Below are 22,119 nucleotides of genomic sequence, written 5' to 3' on the forward strand. Positions count from 1 at the left end.
ATGAAATCTCTGAATGAAGATGTCGCAAATGATAAAAATATAGCCACCGGGTAATTAGACTCAACGTGCACTCGCTGCAATATATCGCTTGAAGAATAGTGCATGTAAAATGGGTTTCACAAACCAAGCCCAGGAGTGAATAAAATACTTCAACTTCATTTTTGCTGACCTCAGATGGTCCAGTGGTTAGCGCGACTGACTATTGATCCAGAGTCCCCGGGTTCGTATCTCGACCAGCGGGTTATTGAAATTGTTAGAAAAAGCTTGAAACAAATAAGACAGAGGGAAATTCGAGTGATCCTATTGGTTGAAATGGATGGATGTCGAAGACTGAGGAGGAAAGTGATGGGCCCACTGTAGGGTCTCTCGTCGGTTGCCGTTCGTTAGTCTATTACTTACTTCCTTAGTCTATTGCAACCACCCGCTTCCATCAATTGGATATCGCTCTATTTTCCCCTATTCTTCTTTGTCTATAGCTTTGTCTATCAATTTCAATAATCAGCCCGCAGGATCTGCAGGGCTTCCGAATCGCTGGCGTCAAATTTTGGACCTGGTTGGAATGGAGGTGGCTTCTCAAAAATCAACTTTTTATGCGTTCTAGAATACTAAATTGAAAGTCCTATAGCTTGTCAAAAAGCTGAGAATATGGCACACAAAAACCTTTTTACCGATTTTATTTTTATGGAACCCTTAATACGACATTATTATGCTTAATTTTGAGATGACCCTCGTATGTATCAAGAAAATAAGGTTTCTTTCATTGGTAACGTGATTATTATATTCCTCCCGTATTTCGTGTCTGCATAAGTCTCTCAGCGTAATGAACCGAGTAGAATTGCTTCCAACACACAGTAGCAAGGTTTAGGTATCTGATATATTCACGATTAACAATCACGTCAATTACCTGCCTAATCGCGGAGACATATTGGAGTGGTTGCCTCGTTTGTACCGCTCAAAAGCGCGGCAGCCGTAAGTGCCCCTCTTTCACCTCCGAGCTCAAGACCTTGTCCAAACGGACCGCACCGAGACGGCTGATTGTTCTTGTCTTTGTGCATCGAAGCGAGATTCGTTAATTCGTTTTCCGGCTGGTTTGATTAACAACGAAAGGAGCTCGTTGTAAACTCAACTCACCAAGCTAATCCGATTCATAGTCAGCCGAATTAATCTCTCGCGATCTGAGTCGCATTCTCAGTGAAGTGAATGGAGGGAGCTCAACCAACTTCTTAGCAAGCATTAACGACGAGTTCCGCGCCAGTTGGTGCTAAAAGCGCGCCTTTTTGCTGTTGAGCAATGATGAATGCATTTTAACAACGCTTTTCATCTGCTTTGCAGACACTCGATTCGAGAGTCTTCGGATTTTTAATTTTCCCGGTTGGTTTACTTACTTTTTCTGAAAGATTTTCCTGATTCTCTTGCAGCATTCCTGGTTGTTTTTCCTTCACCTCGCCGTTTCTGATTTCTTTGACGGTCTCGCCTCATTTTCTGACTGCAGTTGCTGGCACTTAATTTTTGTCTGTAGGATTTCGTGGTTTTCCTAACGACACTCCTGATTTTTTTCGATTGGTTCACCTCATACTTTGGACAATTTTTGCGGCTGCTATCATCGACATTTACCGACGGGGCTCCTCAACTTCCCTGATTTCTTTGACCACTTTTCTGACGTTGCCTCAATTTCATGGCAGTTCGTCTAATTCACTGGCCGGCATGACTAATTTTTTTATCAACTTTCATTACTGCTTCTCCCAAAGTTTCTTGAAAATTGTTCACAATAGTCCTTCTTTATACCAACTGGTATATCCACTTTCCCTGGCGGGACCCCCAAATATTTCTGACATTTCTGACTGCTGTTTCTTCACTTATCATGCAGCCTTACGTTATTTCTTTTTTTTCCTGGAAGTTCCCTGAATCGATTTGACAGATTTTCCCGAGACCTTTTCTAAATTTTCTCTCCGTTCTTTTTTATTTTTCCTTACATTTTGAACATTTTCCTCAAATTCCCAACGTTTCTCGTCCGACGGAAGGCAGGTACTCGGTACTATGCTCCTATGTATCTAGAATTAGTTTAATATTATTTAGACAATTAAGACAAGCTTTTAAAAGACTTATATGAAATCTAAAAGTGTTTATTGTACAAAATTTTTATTGTGCAAATAAAAAAAAAAAAAAAAAAAAAAAAAAAAAAAACTATGCTCCTCATCGAGAGAATTTTTCCCCTCACCGCACGGTGCAGCGAGTCCGAAAAAGAGTTTGGACATACCTTTTTGAACTCAAACTGCAACCTTTAATGTTTATTTTGTCAAAGTTTAAATTTTAAGGGGTGTCTAAAAGAGAAAATCAACGAGAAAACCAATGGAACCACTTTTAAAATATCAACATTTTCTATTGATGAAGGATTACGCTTTTAATGTTTTTAAATCATGTCCGACCTCAAGCCACTCGAAGAGCGACTCCACTCAAAGAAAATTCTCGGCGTTTTTACGAAGGTCCGTTGGTACCTTTACTATCTCACTTTTTTTACCAATTATTGGTAATTTTACTAAGATAGACTGGTAAGCTTACCTAAAAACCGGTATTTTTACTGTTTTTTTAGGTAAGAATACCACTTTTATTGGTAATCAATTCCCGGTAACTTTGCCATTTTATCTCGGTAATTCTACCACAGTCGATAAAAAATATTGGCGTTTTTACCAAGGTCCAGTAAAATTACCGAGAAAGTTCAATAATTTTACCGAGATTTCTCGGTAAAATTACCAATTACGTAAATGGTAATTTTACCAAGAAAAAACTGGGATCAAATAGAACCCTGTATTCTTGGTAATTTTACCCTTTTCTTAGTATACACCAAGATTTTTTTTTCAGCCAGCCACTGTGCGCCGTCTCCCTCCAGAAATTTTGCGAAGTACGCGTATCCTAGTCTCCAGTCCATCTTTGCCGTCCGGGCGAAAATGAAAATCCGAGAGGAAAAACATATATTCAGAGCCGCAGTCCTCTTCAGTGCGTCCGGACCATCATTTTCGCGTTATCAAGTGCCAGCCCTGACGTTGCCATCGTCACCCGATAACAATGGCTCCATTTTTAACCCGGCTTTTTTCCGCCCTTTTATTTATTTATTCAACCCCCCCCCCCCCTCACAACTTTCCATTATGCCCCGGCTCCCCGCCGCGAAGAGATTAAAACGACGCGATCGTAGCCGGCAGCCGCGTTTTTCTGAGGATCGCTGAAAATATCAGTTTCTATTAGTTACGATCTGGCCCGCGCGTCTGATTGTGTTTGACGTTTTAATGCCGCCGGGCGCCCCGCCCCGCCCTCCACCCGTGTAAAGTTACATTATATACCTTTTCAGGAGTTTTTCAGCTTTTTCCAATCAATTAGCGGCATTGTTGTGCATTTTGGTCCCGTGGCCTAGCCGTGACGTCGGCTCTCCTGTGATTAAAAAAGATCCTCGCGCGTCCGTGGGAAAATTACGTTATGTCAATTGATTTATTAGAGATGAGTGCTCCCAATAATGTGTTTGATTCTGATTAAATGGACTATTATTAGAAATTAATGCTCCCAGGAATGTGTCAGATACTGATTAAATAGACCACAACGAGTATGTAGACAAGGTTCGAAGTTGAGCATTCTGACACATGTTTCTGGACAAAATTTTCGCGTAAAACACGATTCGCGCACCGAGAATTTCTGAAATCAATTCCTATCTAAGATATTTGGACGTATTTCTGTAAAACGGAACTAAGCGCCACAGGGGGAGGAAGGTAGAGGGGGGCTTTGATTGGCGGCGGAACCGGGCGTTGGGCTCATTCCGTCCTATACTCGCAATGCTTTTCCATGGCGCTTAGTTCCGTTTGACAGAACGCGCAATCCGAAATTCTAAATTCCTCAAAAGGAACTCAAATTGGCGCTTAGTTCCGTTTGACAGAAATACGTCCATTTAATGTTTATTGACGCGTGAATTCGAGCCTCCCGCTCGTGAAAACGCAATTGTCTACGTAAGTGAAATCACGCACTGAACGTTCCCAAATCAGTCTCTGAGGCATGAAAATACGACAACCTCAATCTTTGCGCTTCGACTCAGTATTGCAAATTGTTTGCACTTTAAACAACATAGGGTGGAGAGAGATATCACTGGTCGATTAAGAGGCCTGCCAAAATTACTGTAGGACGCGATTTGACCAATGTAGAGCGTTGCGTTTCTTGTAAGACCCGGCAATTCAAATTTCCCGTAACCAATGTAAAATAAAAACGTCAATATCCTAGTTAGGATTTGATTACAGTAATTATCGTGTTTTATGTGAATTCTGTCAAGAAACATAAATCATAATGTCTAGATCCGTACCTTCTCTAGTGGTCCATTGCAGGAGAGCTATTATAGCGTCACAGTCACTTCTTCTATGTGTGTATTCTTCTTCTATGCGTATGTGTGATCCAAGGTAGCGTAGCAGTTCACGATGATACCACTATTCGACCACGGGGGAGCTGGTATTGCCTACACTGAAAATTGCAGGCGAACTGCCGATGGGTTAGGATCACCTTTTCACATTTGGTGAAAAGATATTTTTGTATATGCCGAATACGTTTACGATAATACCGTAAAAGGAAGATGAGGCATCCGTCCGCCCATTCCCTTCGTTGGAAAGAAGAGGGTGGGCAAAACGCTATCTTTCCACCCCAACCTACTTTCGAAGAAGATGAATATGCCTGAAGAATGTTTCGAAGAGATGGTATATTGCCGGCCGTAAGAGTCATTTCGCACCTTCTCCATTTTCTTCTTTTTCAGTCTTGTCGTGAAGTCGTGCAAGTTTTTAACGAAGAACCCCTCATTAATCATAGGCGAAACAAGAAACCTTGTTTTTTAATTTTGAGGAAAATTAGGTGAAAATTCAAAAAATTACATTCATCGCAATCTCTGCATATTTGAAACAATGTTGCGGGCCAAAAATTAAGTTTTTGAAGTCAATTTACAAATTAAGTTCACTTAAAAACATGTTTCGTTTCTTTCAAAATCGCTATTAAGTCAATTTTTTCGACTGTTGAACTTCAAAAAAAAAAAAAAAATTAATTCCCACTCCCGAATTTTAATCAGAGAATATCGCCTGAACTTTTGGATAAATTGTCAACAAACAGTCTTGAAATAGGAATGAATAAATATCAACAAATCGTGCAATACTGGCAATTTTCGGTCGGCTCCATTATGTTTGCGCTCTCTATTCACACCAATATTCGCAAATTATACTTATTTGCGCACAAATTGATAGCTCAAGCGTCCGAGCGTTGACAACCTAAAGATACTTTTATTATACTGCTGTAGTATGGAAGATCGCCGCACAAGCCTTCTGACGTTGTCACATTTCCTTCAATAAAAAACGAATTTACTCGAAAAACTGTGAATGTATTTCAGACAATTTTGTTTGCAGTATAGTCCAAAATATCTGAAAATTTAAAGGGAAAATATGAATAACTTTCCTCTAAAATACATGTTGCATTCTATGAAATCGCAACTCTCGAATGTTCATCCGGCGTTCCTCCTTAGCATGGCAGTGTGGAGAAAATAGCAGTTCGGGGTACCTAAAATATGACGTCTCTGCTTGAGAGTCTCTTCATAACGGCCAGTATGGCGAGTCGTGCTTTGCGATGTATCGATCGATCTTTCATTTAAACCTATGGAAAAGGATCGATAAACGGATATCCGCAACGAGCACCTTAATAATCGATTCTTTACTATAGCTTCAAATGGGGAAATATCGATGATCGATCATTCACGCCTCGCCACTGAAACGACAGGTTCGCCAAACTTTGAGCAGTGGATTCCATCATGTAACCAGGGGGAGTGGAAATTTTCAGGAGCAAAGGTCACAGCCGCCGGGTGATCCACAGATAATTGCCGGGCACGGAATGGCGAATTAATGGAGCGAAAACTCGTGGAAATTGAGGCGGTATCACGCCTTGACCTTCATTTCAGGGACACCCAAGCCGCAAACGTTGGACGCTGCGTGTTCGGCATACGTCACACTTCCCTCGGAGCCATGCAACCTGCAGAATTTCACGCACATTCTCACTTATCGATGTATCGATTGATCTGCCATTTAAACATATGGAAAAGAATCGATAAACAGCCGATCGATAGTAATCGATTCTTTAACATAGTTTTAAATTAGGAAATGTCGATAATCGATCATTCTCGCATCGCCACTGCAGATGACAACATTGCAAGCATCGCGTCGTCTTCGCCTTAGTCGAGCTGAATTTCAAGTAGAGGACCTTCATTGATAATGCATTGTCGCTCCTCGAGTTGCGGACGAGCCCCAGAGAGCATGGGTTTATATGTGAAACAGGGATCACGTGGAGATTAAGATACGTCAGAGGAGCGACGATGGAGCGATGAACACTGGAGGATCTATTTCTGATCAGCTCAACCGGAGACAATATTTTATGGACACCCCCTGCACTTTCAATGAAGAATTTGCTGGTGTCTGCATTGTGATGAATTTCATTTAAGAATGAAAACTACTAAGTGAACTGAGCACGAGAATATGCTTGGTGTGTAAATTGACCGGTTGGATTTCATTTTGGAATGAGGAACCACCATTTCCAGCTTATCCAAAAGAGCACATACCTGTGTAGGGAAACTTATGGCACATGTACTGCCCACGGGATGAGCCAGAAATAGTGGTATTTTATTGCAAAATGTAGACCAATTATTTAAGGAACTACAACGGACCTACATAAGCTACTAAAAAACATGCTTTTTACCGGGGAAATGCTGTTCTATAACGTCACAAACCGTTGACTTTTCTCCTTTTTAAACGTAGAAATGTAGCAAGCCAATTTTGGTTAAATGTCCAATGGAGAATTTGCAGGTGCCTGAAATTTAGAGAATTTCACATTTGAGGGAAAATGTCTATCTGAACTGAGCATAAAAATAGACTTGTTTTACAAAATGAGCAAATATTGCAGGAGACAAAAATGGCCTAATCTGGTAAAATGCACGGGTTTAAATGCCGCCTGATGACGTCACAAGGCGGTGAATTTTCTAAATTCTACTTTTATTAATCTAAAATTTCCAAAATCGTAAAAAATACTGCAATCTTAGCTCAGTAAGCTATGTCAGATAAAGTAAAAATATTTTTCGTGCATAATCTCCTTCGGTATTTAAATTTATACCTATTTTAAAGAGTTTCATACCGTATTAAATTGTTTAGTCTCACGAACTGTACGTAATGAAATTATTAGAATCCAGTTAATTTTTTTTTCTCAAGTGAGAGTATGATCATTCTCCACGATTAACGTAACTAAGGTTGCGCGACATCAAAAAAGGAAAACCGCGAACCTCGTGTAAAACGAGAAACCGTAAGCTATCTGAAACATATGCTAACTAAGATTTTGGTGATCAAATTAGCAAGAACAACAAGCTTTTCTTTAAAAAATAAGAAAAAAAGTTCTTTGAGGTTCTGGATCCACTCAAGGATTCTGCCATCTTGAATGAGTATCGGGTTAGGGTTTAGGACACATTCATGCTCCAGGCTTTCGAATTTTCAGGGATTAAGGCCGATTGGAGTCAGTTTCTGCAAATCCACTCGCCAGCAGCCCCATGAAAACTTGTCACCATCACCAGGATTCGAACACGGGGCTGTTGGTCTAGAGTCAGACACGGTGACCGCTAATCCAACCTGGCCGACAACAACAAACTTAAGTGGTATCAATTCCCGGAAAGTTACTTATATTCACCGTGGCCTGTCATGAATAGCATTGAAAATGATGCGATGGGCTGATCTTCTCTCAAAATGGGAAGCAATTCTCCGCCACTTTCGTGATGAGCTGCAGTGCTTGTATTCTCGGGTCGAAAATGCACTCGCTATCAACTGAGCGCTTAAAATGCACTTTCAAAGCTACACTTTGACGTATTGACGAACGGGCAATAAGCATATTGCTCCCTGCTCTCCCTCCCCCCACTGCTCCCTCTCGATGTCTACTCACCTAATGAAAATGCCAAAATAAATTTTTCCTTTCCGCCTTGCAGGTCAGGGTTGAAGAGAACCGAGATTAAAGTTAGGAACTTTCCCTGAGTTAATACGGAAAAACCGCCTTCGTATTTGAATGAGTTGTCTCTAAAAGAGAACGATTCCATTTTCAAGGTGAGCCCCACAACGCTGGGACTCTTATACAGCTCAGGGATCATCTGGAGAATGGACTCGGTCCCTTTCAGAAATAACTCGTTCATTTATCAGTGCTCGGGGTTTCGCAGATTAATGTTGCCGAGAGAGAGAGCACAAGAAGAATATGTTCTTGCCATTTCGTATTCGCAGTCTGTCTTACGGCGGCGTTTGAAAAAAAATGTTTTCGAATAACTGTGCTCGGGAATCTGCAAATGCAAGGACGTACTGCCTAAGGAGAAATGCCGCATGAATGTCCCAGAGTTGTCAAATTTCCTCCGGAAAAATGTGTATTTTTGAGGGAAGGTATGGATTTTGCTTCCTTGAAATTCTCAGGAGCTGCAGGTGGAATTGCGAACAAAATTATCTGTACAATCGGAGGGAAAATACTGACAAATTTTTCTAGAAATTCGTGATTTACCAAAGAAAATTTGGCAACCCCGGAAGGTTTATACGGCTTTTTTCCTGAGGACGACAGCGTACGTGAACGTCGAAGCAAACGAAAATATATTCGTCTTCGGACGGGATTCATTAGCATTCCAGGTGGGGCCCGGTCTTCTCTTTAGAACGTTGTTTTCCTTCAGTTTTCACTCGCGCTCATTTCATGCTTTGCCGAGCAACAACTTTTCCACTGTTTTGTGTATGTTCCTCATGGATGTGTATGTTTTGTGAATGTTCGCCTCGCCCACCTCCTCCTCCTCTGGGTTCCACTCTCCCGTGTAAGTTTGGGGCGCGCCATTTTTTGTTGACTTTAAAATATTGCTTTGAGTCGGAGAGTGCAGGCGTATTTCTTTAATTACTACTTTGCAGAGCCGAGCGCATTATTTCTTCATTAATTTTTCCCCCGGCTCGAGATAACGGCTAACATGATGGGAGGCTCTGGAGCAACTTCCATTTTAAATTCTCCACAGTAAGAAGAATGTTGCTCCGTCGGGCTGATTCCTGAAATTAATAGACATAGTGATAGGCAAAGGAAACTACACTGGAAAAAAACACACTAAATCGAGAGTCCAAACTCACACGATTGGTGCATGAAACACATCGTGTTTTTTTTCTTTTAGTGCAAATGAAGAGACAAAAAAAGAAGAATTCCGTTTTAAAATCTAACAATTTTATTTTATCCTCGGATGCACAAAATAATCCATTCATCTGGCTCTCAACATATTTTTTCCGTGGGGTTTTTCCCAGTAGAGAGCGCTAATCCGACCGACTCCTCGTGATGACAAATGAACCCTCGGCACTGAATCAAGAGACGGACGAGAGACGAAACGCCGCAGATTAGCGTCATTATACATTAATTAGCCGGAAATTAAAATGTTTATTGCTTCGCTTTCATCAACGCCTGGGTTGTTTATTCGGCCGCGAGCTGCGTTGAGTTCGAACCCCCGTTTCAAGGGACTCTTCGGCTTACTTCACTCACAGTATTATTCGCGGTGTTTTTGTTGTCATGCTCTCCCCTCTTGCTCAAGATCACAATTGATATCTTCGTCGAAGTACTTTTGTACTAGAGATTGTACTCATATCTCAGTGTTTTTTACGCAAACATTTCATGCTGGGTATCTACTAGTCCGGAATTTCCGGAAAGTTTGGGAATGGAACTGATTTTTTAAGGGCAATCCAAATATACTGAATAAGTGCAGAAATTCTGCAGGAAGGTCCGGAATTTTTTCCTTATACCACGCGTGTTTTTTTAATAAAGCCTGGACTCGTATGTTCGAATGGATTGCATTTTGCAAAAAGGAACCACTAGCATTGCAACGATGCTCAGATTGTGCAACTTCATCTTTTGCAATAAAATTGCGGATATCGTGAAAAACTATGAAATTTAGATGGTAATTTTTGTCTTAAATTTAGTTTTTAGCGAGTAAAATAGAAACTATGAATGGATAATCGGGTTTTTCCTCCAAGACAAAAGAAGTTGCACAATCTTAGCAACACTGCAATGCTAGTGGTTCCTTTTTGCAAAATGTAATCCAAATGTCAGGGAAAATCTGGGAATTAGAAAATTTTGGATCGAAAAAAAGTCAGCAAAAATCAGGGAATTTGAAGATGAAGAAATTATGGCAAGCCGGCTTCCTTTGCGTATCACGGTATGACTATTTACCGAGACACATGACAAAATGCCTGATTTTACTATTTCCCTGCGACAATTTCAAAATTTCGCCGTTCGTAGTTGTTCCATGGTACTCTAAGTTTACTGAAATTTTTTTGAAAATTTCATGATATTTACTATTAGAGTACGCATCTGCGTCCTTATTCAAACTCGGAAAATGCAAAACAGTCAATAGCGAAAAATCCCGCCGTTATCGAAGTTTACGATTCAGTTGATCCCAGATGGTCCCGAACCGAGTTACAGAGAGACGGAAATATATGAGGCGTCGCACACTGGACCTAGACAATAGGAGAAGGCGGACAAAATCTGAAGACTTTGAAAGCTTACATTTTCGGAAATATGAAACAAAACAGTTTAAGAGTGGTTTCATCCGGTTCTTCGTGAAATTTATTTCAGAAACACCCGTTAAAATTGAATTCCTGACGAAATAAACATCAAAATTTGAAATTTTAGCAAAAATTGTCATGTTCAACCTCTTCTATTAGCTCGCTCCACTGTGCGTCGCAGGAAGAATGTCAAGCCGCAGACTTTTCTCGGCAGATGGCCCGGAGGCCGGTTTCTCGAAGGAGGAAGCTCCATTCCACACTTGCAACATAGACTAGTTCGATACCTTTAAACGACTTTAAAATTTACTTTTTTTAAAACCGAATCGGTTGTAGGTAGAAGAGAAAGTCTAAAACCAAATTAACGATATCCAGAGATAAGAGATAAAAGGAAGAAACTAATACAGAGATAAGAAACTAATTTCCTGCTCGCCAAGTAGGATGATGAGGCAGTAGGGTGGCCCACAAAAAATGAATTTCGGAAATTTATAGCCGTATCCCCCTAAATCGGTTACAGCATGTTTAAAAACACGGAAAATGAAAGTTGGGGTCAATCGGACAAAATTAACCCGACGCGCAGTTGCCATTTATCCAAGCAAAAATAGCGAATTTTTACCGTTTTTCAGTAATTTTTTGCTCCCCAAAAAATAAAGTCGGAGGGGTCTGCAAATTAAACAGAGGGCAAAATTAGTTCATAAACTACACCCTAGTGAAGTTTTGGACCCCCTCCATGCTTTTGACCCGACGCGAAAATTTCACGCATGAAAATAACGAATTTTTGACTGTTTTTGATGATTTTTCCCTCTCGATAAATTAACGTTACAGATGCCTAAATTGTAATCAGAGTGTGAAATTAGTAGCTTAGATTCTCCCAATGCTCCCCTTCTGATAATTTTGACACGCTGCGACGTTGCCATTTTTCTGAGCAAAATCGTGAATTTCGACTTATTTCAATATCATCTCTCTAGACCTAAAAAAAAAACTCAGGAGCCATCGAAAAAGTGTGCTAAAACATGGTGATTATACCATGAGTATCTTTTTTGAAAATTTGGACCCTGTAAAATGTTTTAGTCGGCGTGAAGTTACGACTTGGCAAACAGTGGTTGACGGTAATAGTCAATTTTCATGCGTTAATGCACCTTCAATTACATTGGATACTGTGCAATACTTTCGTGGTGGAATAGTTGCATTGGCACCTACAAACCTAACAGGGATACTGCACTCATTGCGCAATGCATGCAGTATCCCTGTTAGGTTTGTAGGCGTCAATGCAACTATTCCACCACGAAAGTATTGCACGGTATCAAATGTAATTGAAGGCGCACTAACGTATGAAACTTGACTGTTACCGTCATGGTGTCAGGGGGTATTTTTTAACGAGGAACTTGAATCTCGACTCATTTTTTTAAAATTCAAAAATCCAAAAAGGCAGAAATTGCCAAAAATGTTATTTTGAGACTTTCGAAACCTAAGACGGTTGACTGCCTGACCCAGTTGAATGCTCTTTGTCACATATTTGGACGTATTTATTTAGTATTTATAAGTATTTTAAAAGAAATCAGAGACAGGTGGGGAAGAAGGAGTCTGCTCGTTAGTTAAGGGCCGTAAAAATTAATGCCAGTGACGTCAGCGGTGATGACTCAGATGTGCAACGACGAGGAGATCGGTGCTGGTGCACTTTAGCTCATGAACCTTGTCCACGACGCTCTCGTGACATGCCCACGGCAAATCCCAAATTGTTATTTTTTTAAGAGGAATCACGTCGCGCCTACTTTTAAATTTTTTCTTAAGTAGTTTTCTAGAGCACATCCCATCTTTCCCACACGTCTCAAGTTTTTTTTTTTTTTTTTTTTTTTTTTTTTTTTTTTTTTTCCCAGCAAATATACGTCCATTTGATCAATTCATAATTGTTTTCAAAATTTAAAGCAATGAGAAAACATCGAATTATCAAAATTGATCGATATTTAAAAAAAACAGATTGTTTGAACGTTGGCCGATAAAAATACGATGTGAAAAAGTGGCCAGGTCGCATTTAAGAATAATTGATTTTTCAATCGATTTTTACCGTCCGAAAGCCAATACGCTGAAAATCTGCATTAAAAACATGCAAACCTTATTTGGTCTGACCATCAGCTTACGCATTCAATAAAATTCCTGATTCAACGATTGGTTTGTGACACTCACACCCACGGTAAGTGTGCTCTTCACGACCTCTGCGTCCCCGAGACGCAGTTTTTCGTTCCTGCCACCAGAATCGTGGCGCGAACTTTGCATTTCATCAACTTCGCACTCTTTGTGTTATTGTGTGCTACTTTGCGTTACTTTGCGTTACTTTGTGTTACTTTTTGTTACTCTCCTTCGTGGTAGATCAACTCAAACGGGTTGGTTGCTCAATACAATTTCGTGTCAAATCGACCCAAGCCGAAGGTTACTCTGATACATCGAGGCACGAAGAAGGTGTCCTGGGGTACCTATGTATTCTTGTTTTTCTCTCCGTCACTCAGAGGTTGTGACTTGCTACTGGCTAATGTATTGTATCAGCACCCATGCGATCCAGGTTCGATCCTGACGGCTGGCACCTAATTTTAACGAGGTCGCAGTTTTTCAACACAAAATTTTGGTCGCTGCACACGAAGATTATTTGGTCGATTTGACGCAGGGAAAGATAACACAGAAAATGTTAACCAACAGCTTGTGTTACTTCGTGTTTTATACGTCCCATATTAACACAAACTGTTGGTCACTTTTTTTACCGTGTGTATCAAGCTGATTAGTACTCAATTTTGAGTTTTTCGGCACGAGGGTCTTTCCGCGAAAAGGCAACCATCATTACCTTGCCGAATATAAAGTCTCGCCGCTAAAATGCCGAATCACCTCGTTGTAACTTTTCATCGGTAGAAACGAACTAATGGGAAAGGCCCTCTCGAATTTCGTCGCTCCTCTAATGTAAGGTCGTATCTTCATTCCCACATGAGCCCTCAAAAGCATAGAGTTATACGATGAGCAGAGCTCACGTAGAAACCGAGATTAGGCATTTACGTCGGAGGAGGGATGATTTCACGCAGCTCGATCCTACGCGCAATTTGAGCCTAATTTTCTCCATTCGATGTTCCGTTTTTCAAGCCCTCTGGCCGCACAGTGGATCGAGTTAATTACAGAGGTTGGACATGAAGTTGTTTATTAAACCTTCATATTTAAATGTTTTTTTCGTCATATTTTAAATTTTAAGGAGTGATCCGAGAAGAAAACTCCACGATAAAACCAATGGAACCACTTTCATATCCCCACAATATTGTGTTTAAACGGAGTTATAAGCGTTTAAAGTTTCCAAATTTTGTCCGACCTCGCCTATTGGCTCGGTCCACTGCGGGTCGACTGGAAGCTTTTAAGGGGTGACAAGGCCGTAAATATGGAAATCCAAATTGCCCACGCACGGGCGAATTAAAAGTAATACGGAGAGACCCGACCGTCGAAAAATATTTCCACTCAGATACGTGATGGTCCTTTATTTTTATGTTCGCCGATAAAGCGAACAAAAATAAAAGCAAAGAGAAAAAATAAGGGGAACGGAAATATAAAAAAGGTACAAGTAGCCGGTGTGCGTGTTTTCACGCGGCAATTGAAATTGCGGTCATGGTGGTGGAGCGTACGGGGTATTTTAGCTGACCCTGATGAGCGATAAATCATTCGATCACTGCTCGGCGTATCTGTGCCCGCGAGATGGACGAGACCCCGAGGACAATATCGCACCTTTCATACTCGCGGCCATGTTGACAGACTGTCCGTCAAGTTCGTCACTTTCTCCGTGATAATACGAGTATGGACCGCTCAACTGGAAAGTGCTAGTCACTGGAGAGGGTGGGGTAGTTAGTACTAAAGAAAAAAATTTCTTTTCGTAATTTCAATCCAAAGATCAAAGGGATTGCATTTTGCAAAAAGGAGCCAAAAGCATTCCAATGCTGCTAGGATTGTGCGACTTACATTCTTGGTAATACCATTACTGAAATCACGCCAAAAATTAAATTTTCAAAGGTAATTTTTTTCATGAATTTATAGTTTATTGAGAGTAAAGATAAAACTTGTTTGGATGATCAGTTTATTTTTGCAAGGTAAATATAGTTGCACAATCTTAGCAACATTGGAATGCTCCGGGTTCCTTTTTGCAGAATGCAATCCAAAGGTTCCCGGGGAAGTCAAGCACCGGGGATGGGAAATTTCTCGGAAATCATGGGGAAAGTTCCCAGTTTTACCTCAAATTTTGAGTGATTTCGTGAGTGTGTAACTTTTGGTGTTAGTTTCCTAGAACTGTAGATTTTAGTTGATGCTTTCTGGGCTGTGACGTAATTGAGTTTCCCTGAGCCCCCCCCCCCACGCAAAGATTTGTTCAGCCCCCCCTTCCTCGAAAAAAACTATCCACGAACTTACCGAGGGCCCCCCGCGAAATATTTCCAACCCGATCGAAATCCGAAAGAATCCCATAGACCCCTCCTCTTTTCCTCCCTCCCTTTCATCGACTCCTGTTGAGGCCCGTATCAGGGACATTTTCGGGAAAATCGCCCTCACCATAGCGTCGTCACAGTCGGTCAATCCTCGATCGCTATTGGAAAAATTGATAAGAGAACGGGACGATTCGACTAGAAGCGGATCCAGCAATTTGGCAGCACTAGATTTCCTCAATTTAAACCTATGTTCAATAATCGATTCATATCGGAGCACCAGGCTCCTCCATGAGTCGATACATTTCCATGGATTTAAATGGAGGAAACCATGTTGCCAATTTGCTGGATCCGCAAATGAACTCGACGGGACTAAAACTCGTGGGGAATAAGACTCTGCCATCTGCCTATCAATCTTGAGTCTCAGATGTTGGAAAAATTTGCGAGGATGAGCCGGCACCTAATTAAACTTTCATCTAATCGTCCAATTTGAATGACTACTCACAATCAGACATATTTAGCTTTCCTTCATTTGAGAATTTTTTTTTTTTTTAAAAAAAATCCCGGAAGGTGACTGGGCCCCATCGAGCAGTGGGACCCCCCGTTTACGCCACTGTTCCTGGGAGCTTTCCCACGAACTTTCTCCCAACCTTTCGGCTCAGGTACCTGAACTTGGCGGAAAATAAATTTGATTCAATTACCGCTTTTTTTCTACCGAATACTTGGGTTTTTTAAACCGAAGTTCGGCTTCCAAGACCGAAATTGCCTGTTTGAACCGAAATGTCCGTGGGTTTCATGAACCGACGTTCAGTGATAAACAATTTTTAAAAAAAAATTCCGTTACTCACTCGCGGTAATCGTTTTAGACTAAGAAAGATTAGATACAGACTTTGATTAAAAAAATTACCATAAGTGAGTGACGGACATTTTTTTAAAAAAAAATGTTTATCACAATTTGACTTGCGGCGTTCGCACCCCACTCCACCACGAAGTTTCATTCGACGTCCAGTGTTTTAATGTAGGTTTTTTTCTGCTTGAGTTAGATTTTGCACGGAAACGAAAGAGGTTTTTCCGAAATTTTCCGGGAAGGCTCCCATGAGCCGACAACATGGTGGAAGATTCGCATTTCCCTTGTGCCCTATTTCGAGGAGAAATTCAACTCGACATTCATCATGCAGCGTCGCAGTCACACGCTGCATTTCCACCCCTCCCCCGCCACCCTCACCCGCGCCACAAATGTACACGCAACTTTCAACTTCTGGCCGCCGCCGACAGAAAATCTCCAGTTTATTCTTCTGGCTCTAACCCAGAAACAAATAGAGACCATCCACCAGTGTCCCGACACCGGTGAAAACTTTTACTTTCGAGCGCATTTTGTGTGCAGTAATACTGCCGTGCTGCGGAAGAACGCCGTATGAACATCCGGATGTTGCCAAATTTTTCCTCGTGAAACGTTTGTTTTTGAGGAAATTTGTGGGGATTTTTCCTTGAAATTTTCAGATACTGTAGATCAACTTGCAAATTAAACTCTCTGAAAAATTAGGATTAAAATATCCACAAGTTTCCTTTAAAATTCGTTCTTTATCAGACGAAATTTGACAATGGCTGAGGGCTCCTACGGCGTTTTTCTTTGGCACGGTAGAATGAGGCGCCAACAATCATCCTACTGCCTTGTTGGCTGTTGAGTTTCGGTATGAATAGTGTGACAAACGAGTTTGCCAAACACCAGTTGGTTTGCCGTAACCGAAGAACTACCCTACTTTGACAAGGGAAAGCGCCGTCGTAACATTCAGTTGTTGTCAAATTGCCTCAGGTACAGTCTATATTTTTGAGGAAATGTATGAATATTTTTTCTTAGCATTTTTAAATATATACTCTTGATCAAATTGTGACTTAAATCCGCAGAAACACTGGGGGGAAAAATATTCTCATTTATTCATTTTTTTTTATTTATTTATTTATTTATTTTTAGAAAGCTCATGTTTCATCAAACGAAAGTTTCTAACATCCGAAATGAATCTTACTCTCATTTCCGAGATGAAGAAAAGTAACTTCATTCCAAGGTTGTAAAATTGACAAGTATAATTCAATTTTTTCAGGAATATGAATGTACAAATTCTCTGCAAAAAGAGAGGTCCAATAGTACCTCAGGAAAAGTGCGATAAGTGCGATTTGCGAATAGCCAATGTTGCAAAATTGAAATTCAGTTTACGGGTTTTTTCCTTAGCTTGGCAGTGCTGCAAGCGGTGGACTTTTCCCCACTACTAAGTACTTTACTACCATTCTATTTTATTCCATTTTTCTTCCAACCCTCTATACTCAACGTTCTTGTTTTTTACTAACCACCTTCCAAATGTTTTCTTTTTCGTAAGAAACCCTGTAAACTAACTTCAGAGGTGTTAAAAGTCATAGTTACTAAGGCTCCGCTTTAAAATAAACGAATACTACCACTACTACTACTACTACTACTACTACTATTACTACCACCACCACCACCACTACTACTACTACTACTATTACTAGTACTACTACTACTACTACTACATTTTTTACCCATCCTTAAAAAAGAAAGAGACTCGGAGAGAGAAAGGAGAGAATTTACAGCGAAGGAGCGCAAATATCTTCATCCGGAGGATTTTATCGATGAAAACATGGGTCGTTTAAATCTGTTATCCATTTAAAGTCAATTCATTCCCGGCTGAATCGAGACTTTCGGTAAGTACATAGTTGACTCGGTGGACTCTGCGACTGTAAACTTGGGGTTGGCGCGCGGAGATCCCATGCTTAGATTTATCGGTCCGAAATTGGGGAAAAGCTCCGCTGAATTGAGATTCTCTCGCCGGGAGTATTCAAAGACTTTCCGATACCAAGTTGCCACATCAGCAAAGAGCACACCGTTTCCTCCGGTCATGGGTAATGGTGGAGGAAAATTAGCCACATAATCAAGTAGTCATAAGGAACAATTATGTTTACGGAAATAGCGAAGCCTCTTACCGCTTGCCTCATGCTGTCTCCTGAAGGTGTCAAAAGATTGGTTTTTATTGAAAAATTCAGTCAACTTATCGTGAGTCACAAATTTTGACCGCCAATAGGGCCTCAATAATATGCATAAAATAAAAAATCAGGATAGGGCTCATGGTACTAAGGGGCCGTTCTTACAGTACGTAACTCGCTTTACAGGCATGGCATTTTTAACCCCCCCCCCCTTCACCTCTAACTCTTATTTAACCTAACTCCCTATCCTTTAACATGTAAAACGAAATGGCGAAACACTCTCCTTGGCGCCTCCCCATCCCCCTCCCTTAGAACGTTACCTAATTCAGGGACGGCACCTGATGAGAGTATCCAACAAAAACTTCCAGTGGCGTGGCGTGCTTTGCGATGTAGCGATTGATCTGTCATTTAAACCTATGATGAAGAATTGATAAACAAGGTTTTCGCAACCAATACCTTAGTAATCGATTCTTTAGCCTCAGCTTCAATTGGGGAAATATTGATAGTTGATCATTCACGCCACTTCTCGACACCATTTCCTCTGGACGTTACGGACGACTCCTTTAAATCAAGTTTACAGTAACTCGAACAAGCTCAAAATACTGGGTTCATAATTCTCCTCACGCGGTCTTCAAATTCACTGGCTCAAAACCATAGGCTATTGGGTAGAGAAGCGCCTTCATTTGCAAATGATACTAGGAGATACTTGCGCGTTCGTATAGTTGTATCTTCCGTAACTGCTCAACAACTAAATTCCTAATCTATCCTAATAAAATTCCTAATCTATTTTTTCCATTTTGCGAGAAAATTTTGGAGATTTCTTGTGGCAAACGATGTTTTTAACAGAAAATCTGAAAATCAAGTCCTAGGCTGGATTATAAAAAATCAGAATCAATAATTATCCCCATCAACTGCTCCAATTTCAAAAATATAGAACAAAACTGAATAAAACCATGTCCCTTTAGGACTATGGTCGTTTTCCGTAGATGGTCACAAAGGTTGAAAAAGAGAAAGGAGAAGAGAAATAGGAAGAGGAAGAGAAAGAATACGAAGAAGAAGAAGAAGAAGGAAGGAAAAAGAGAAACAAAAATAAGAAGAAGGAATTGGAGAGGAGAAGAAAGAAGAATATACTACTCCTTCTCTAAATGATCTCTATTCTCCTTTCCCCTTCGCTTCTTCTTCTTTCAGATTCAAAAGACAAAGACTCAGATCTGACATACCATAGGCATTCAGGCCCATAGGTAAAATAAAGTGATTTACGGAATATTGCGTGGGTGACCCTGCGGTCACCCATAAAATTTCAAAAAGTTTCCTGGACTCGGGAAAAGTAGCCTCAAATTTCAATGGGTCAGTCGCGCTGGTCACAAAATTGTATTTTGATACTTGATTCTTCCAAATTAGCTAAAAATAATAAGATTTGTCCAAATAGCAACTCTCTACTTTTAATATTGACCGAGATATCGCTCCTCGAAAAGTCTGGTATTTAACGTCATCCATTGCGGTATAGACACCCTTGGTTTCTTCCCTCTTGCTTTCATCAGTGGGTATTACGCACCTTTCCACTGGTTACTCCACGTGAAACTCGGATGAGAGCAAGGTGGAAGAACCCCAGGGTGTCATTACCGCGGTGGATGACGATAAAAACCCGACTTTTCAAATGGCAATATCTCGGTTGATATTGAACGTAGGAAGTTGCTGTTTAGACAGGTCTTAGTAGTATTATTACCTGATCTACAAGAATCAAGCATCAAAACACGATTCTGTGACCAGTGCAACTGACCCATTCTTATTTTTCATGAAATTCTCTATTTCGAGCCGATGAACCCAATCAGGTTGGCATGAAACGTAAGAAAGAAATGAAAAATTGGAATTTCAGTGAAATATTTCATGAAACCTCACGAGGCTGTGAAATATTTCATATTTTTCAGGGGCTAGAGTATGCAACCCGCACTCAAACACACAAAAATTGAAGGAAGTCACAATTTTGACTTTTTGCGAAGCATGATAAGGAACCGGTATTTTTCAATATCTTTCATAAATTTCTGAAATTTCCTGAAAGACTTCACGTGAAATTTCAAGATTTTATTTCTCATTGAATTTCTCCACCCTGAACCCAATGAGACGACACGAGCCCGCGGTGAAAATGTTGCAACTTGGGCCCGAGACCCTTGCCTTGCCTCGCCTCGCCGCGGCGCAGCGTTGAAGGCGGAAAACAAACGCCGTGCAGTTGCATACGGGTTCGGCGTTTCCGGGCGAACAGCTGTGAGCTCCTAGTTGCACAGTTGCGAACTTCCATCCCCCACCCTCCCCCCCCCTCACCCCTTCCGTCCCGCATGCCCCGATTCCCGGCTTCGACCCGGGATCTCTGGATCCGAACTGGATTTCTCGCCCCCAACTTCATTGTTAATTCCCACGTATCGGTTAGGCATCAGTCTGCTCCAACAACTTCCTTCGCCAAAGCTGGGGCACCTTCATAGAGAGTACGGACACTGAGAGATCCGCCCCTCATCGGATTAGCCGTCTTAAGCTTCATGCCCGGGTAGTTAACGTTGATCGCCTCAAATTTACATGATGCACCCTGAAATTCGGGTTACTTGACATAGTGCACCGCGTGGCCACTAGAGTGCGCTAAATATCAACTTCTCGACTGTCCTCACTAGAGAATGGAGATGTTGCATGTGTGAGGAATTTGCGATTTGACTGTTGATTCTTAAGTAAAAGTTCGCGAGAAACACGATGGTGCTACTGGTTTTCTCTGAAATCATCTTCCAAGCTCAAAAACAGCTCTCAAGTTGAGGCCAAAATGGAGGGGGTATACCACGCTACCCTGAGAGTCCACTTCTACATTAAAACAAACTCTCCATGCAAAGATAGGGAACAAATACATTAGCAGGGCTGACACTTTGTTTGGGGACTCTAAAACTGAAAACACGGCATCACTGCTAATGTATTTGCTCCCTATCTTTGCATGGAGAGTTTATCTTGATGTAGAGGTGGACTCTCAGAATAGCGTGGGATATCCCCTCCATTTTGGCCTCAACTTGAGAGCTTTTTTTGAGGTTGGGAGATGATTTCAGAGAAAACCAGCTGCACCATCGTGTTTCTCGCAAACTTTTACATAAGAATCAACAGTCAAATCGCAAATTCCTCACACATGCAACATCTCCATTGAGCACGAGAATATCCTTGGAATCGAACAATTTTTGGAGGAGATACGACAAAATAACAGAATCTGCTAGATTTTATGTGTTTAAATGGGAGATACCGCAACGTCACATTTCCTCACTTTTTTCAAACTATTTTTTCACAAGGCTCCGTATTAAAAAAAAAAAAAAGATAAGAAAAAAAAATAATCATGGAAAATACTGCGAACTTGGCTCATTAAGCACTCTTAGATGAAACATTAAAATTCTCTCGTGCATAATTTCCATAAAATTCGATTCCTAAATTGTATGCTTCAATTTTCCCCCTTTTATCGAGATCCTTAGGGTCTCCATTGGACCATGTGTCTATACTTTCTCCATGCAGGTCTTCAGTCAAGGCCAGCGGCTCGAGCTATCTTCAATGAATTAATAAGTTATCTGTTTTTATATATTGGGGAAAAATTGTGTCCATGTAAACTAAGAATTAAAATGTAAGAATTTAAACAAGAAAATTCATTTCAGAATTTTAAGTTGCATAACGTGAGGAAGAAATAATGAGGAAGCAAAAATTTTGAGAGAACGCCAAAAATATGAATTTTTGGAGAATTAAGATGCATTTTAGGAAAAGATGAAAAAAAAAAACAAATAATTTTATACTACCGTTCTGAGGAAGAATGCTGTATGAACATTCGAGAGAGTTGCCGATTTTTCTCGTAATAAACATGTATTCCAGAGGAAATTCATGCAAATCCCTCCTTGAAATTTTTAGACCCATTTTAAATTGAATTACGAGCATGATTGTCTGAAAAATGTTGAAAAAGTATTCACAATGTTCCCGGTACATACAATTTTTTAATGACAATATGGCAACTTCTGAAGGCTCATACCGCCCTTTTCCTTAGCAAAGCAGTGTAGCACACTCGATATTATTTGCTCTTGAGGTCAGGATAGATTAAAGAG

The 22,119-nt window shown here is 40.7% G+C and overlaps 1 protein-coding gene across 1 annotated transcript in view; it reads left to right on the forward strand.

The window, feature by feature from the left end:
* The window catches only part of LOC109030794 (leucine-rich repeat, immunoglobulin-like domain-containing kekkon 5 protein), a 628,607-nt gene that overhangs the window by 377,067 nt on the left and 229,421 nt on the right, over positions 1 to 22,119 (forward strand). The gene's annotated exons all lie outside the window — the stretch shown is intronic.

Source organism: Bemisia tabaci, chromosome 3 (genome assembly GCF_918797505.1).
Source record: "Bemisia tabaci chromosome 3, PGI_BMITA_v3".
Classification (NCBI taxonomy): domain Eukaryota; kingdom Metazoa; phylum Arthropoda; class Insecta; order Hemiptera; family Aleyrodidae; genus Bemisia; species Bemisia tabaci.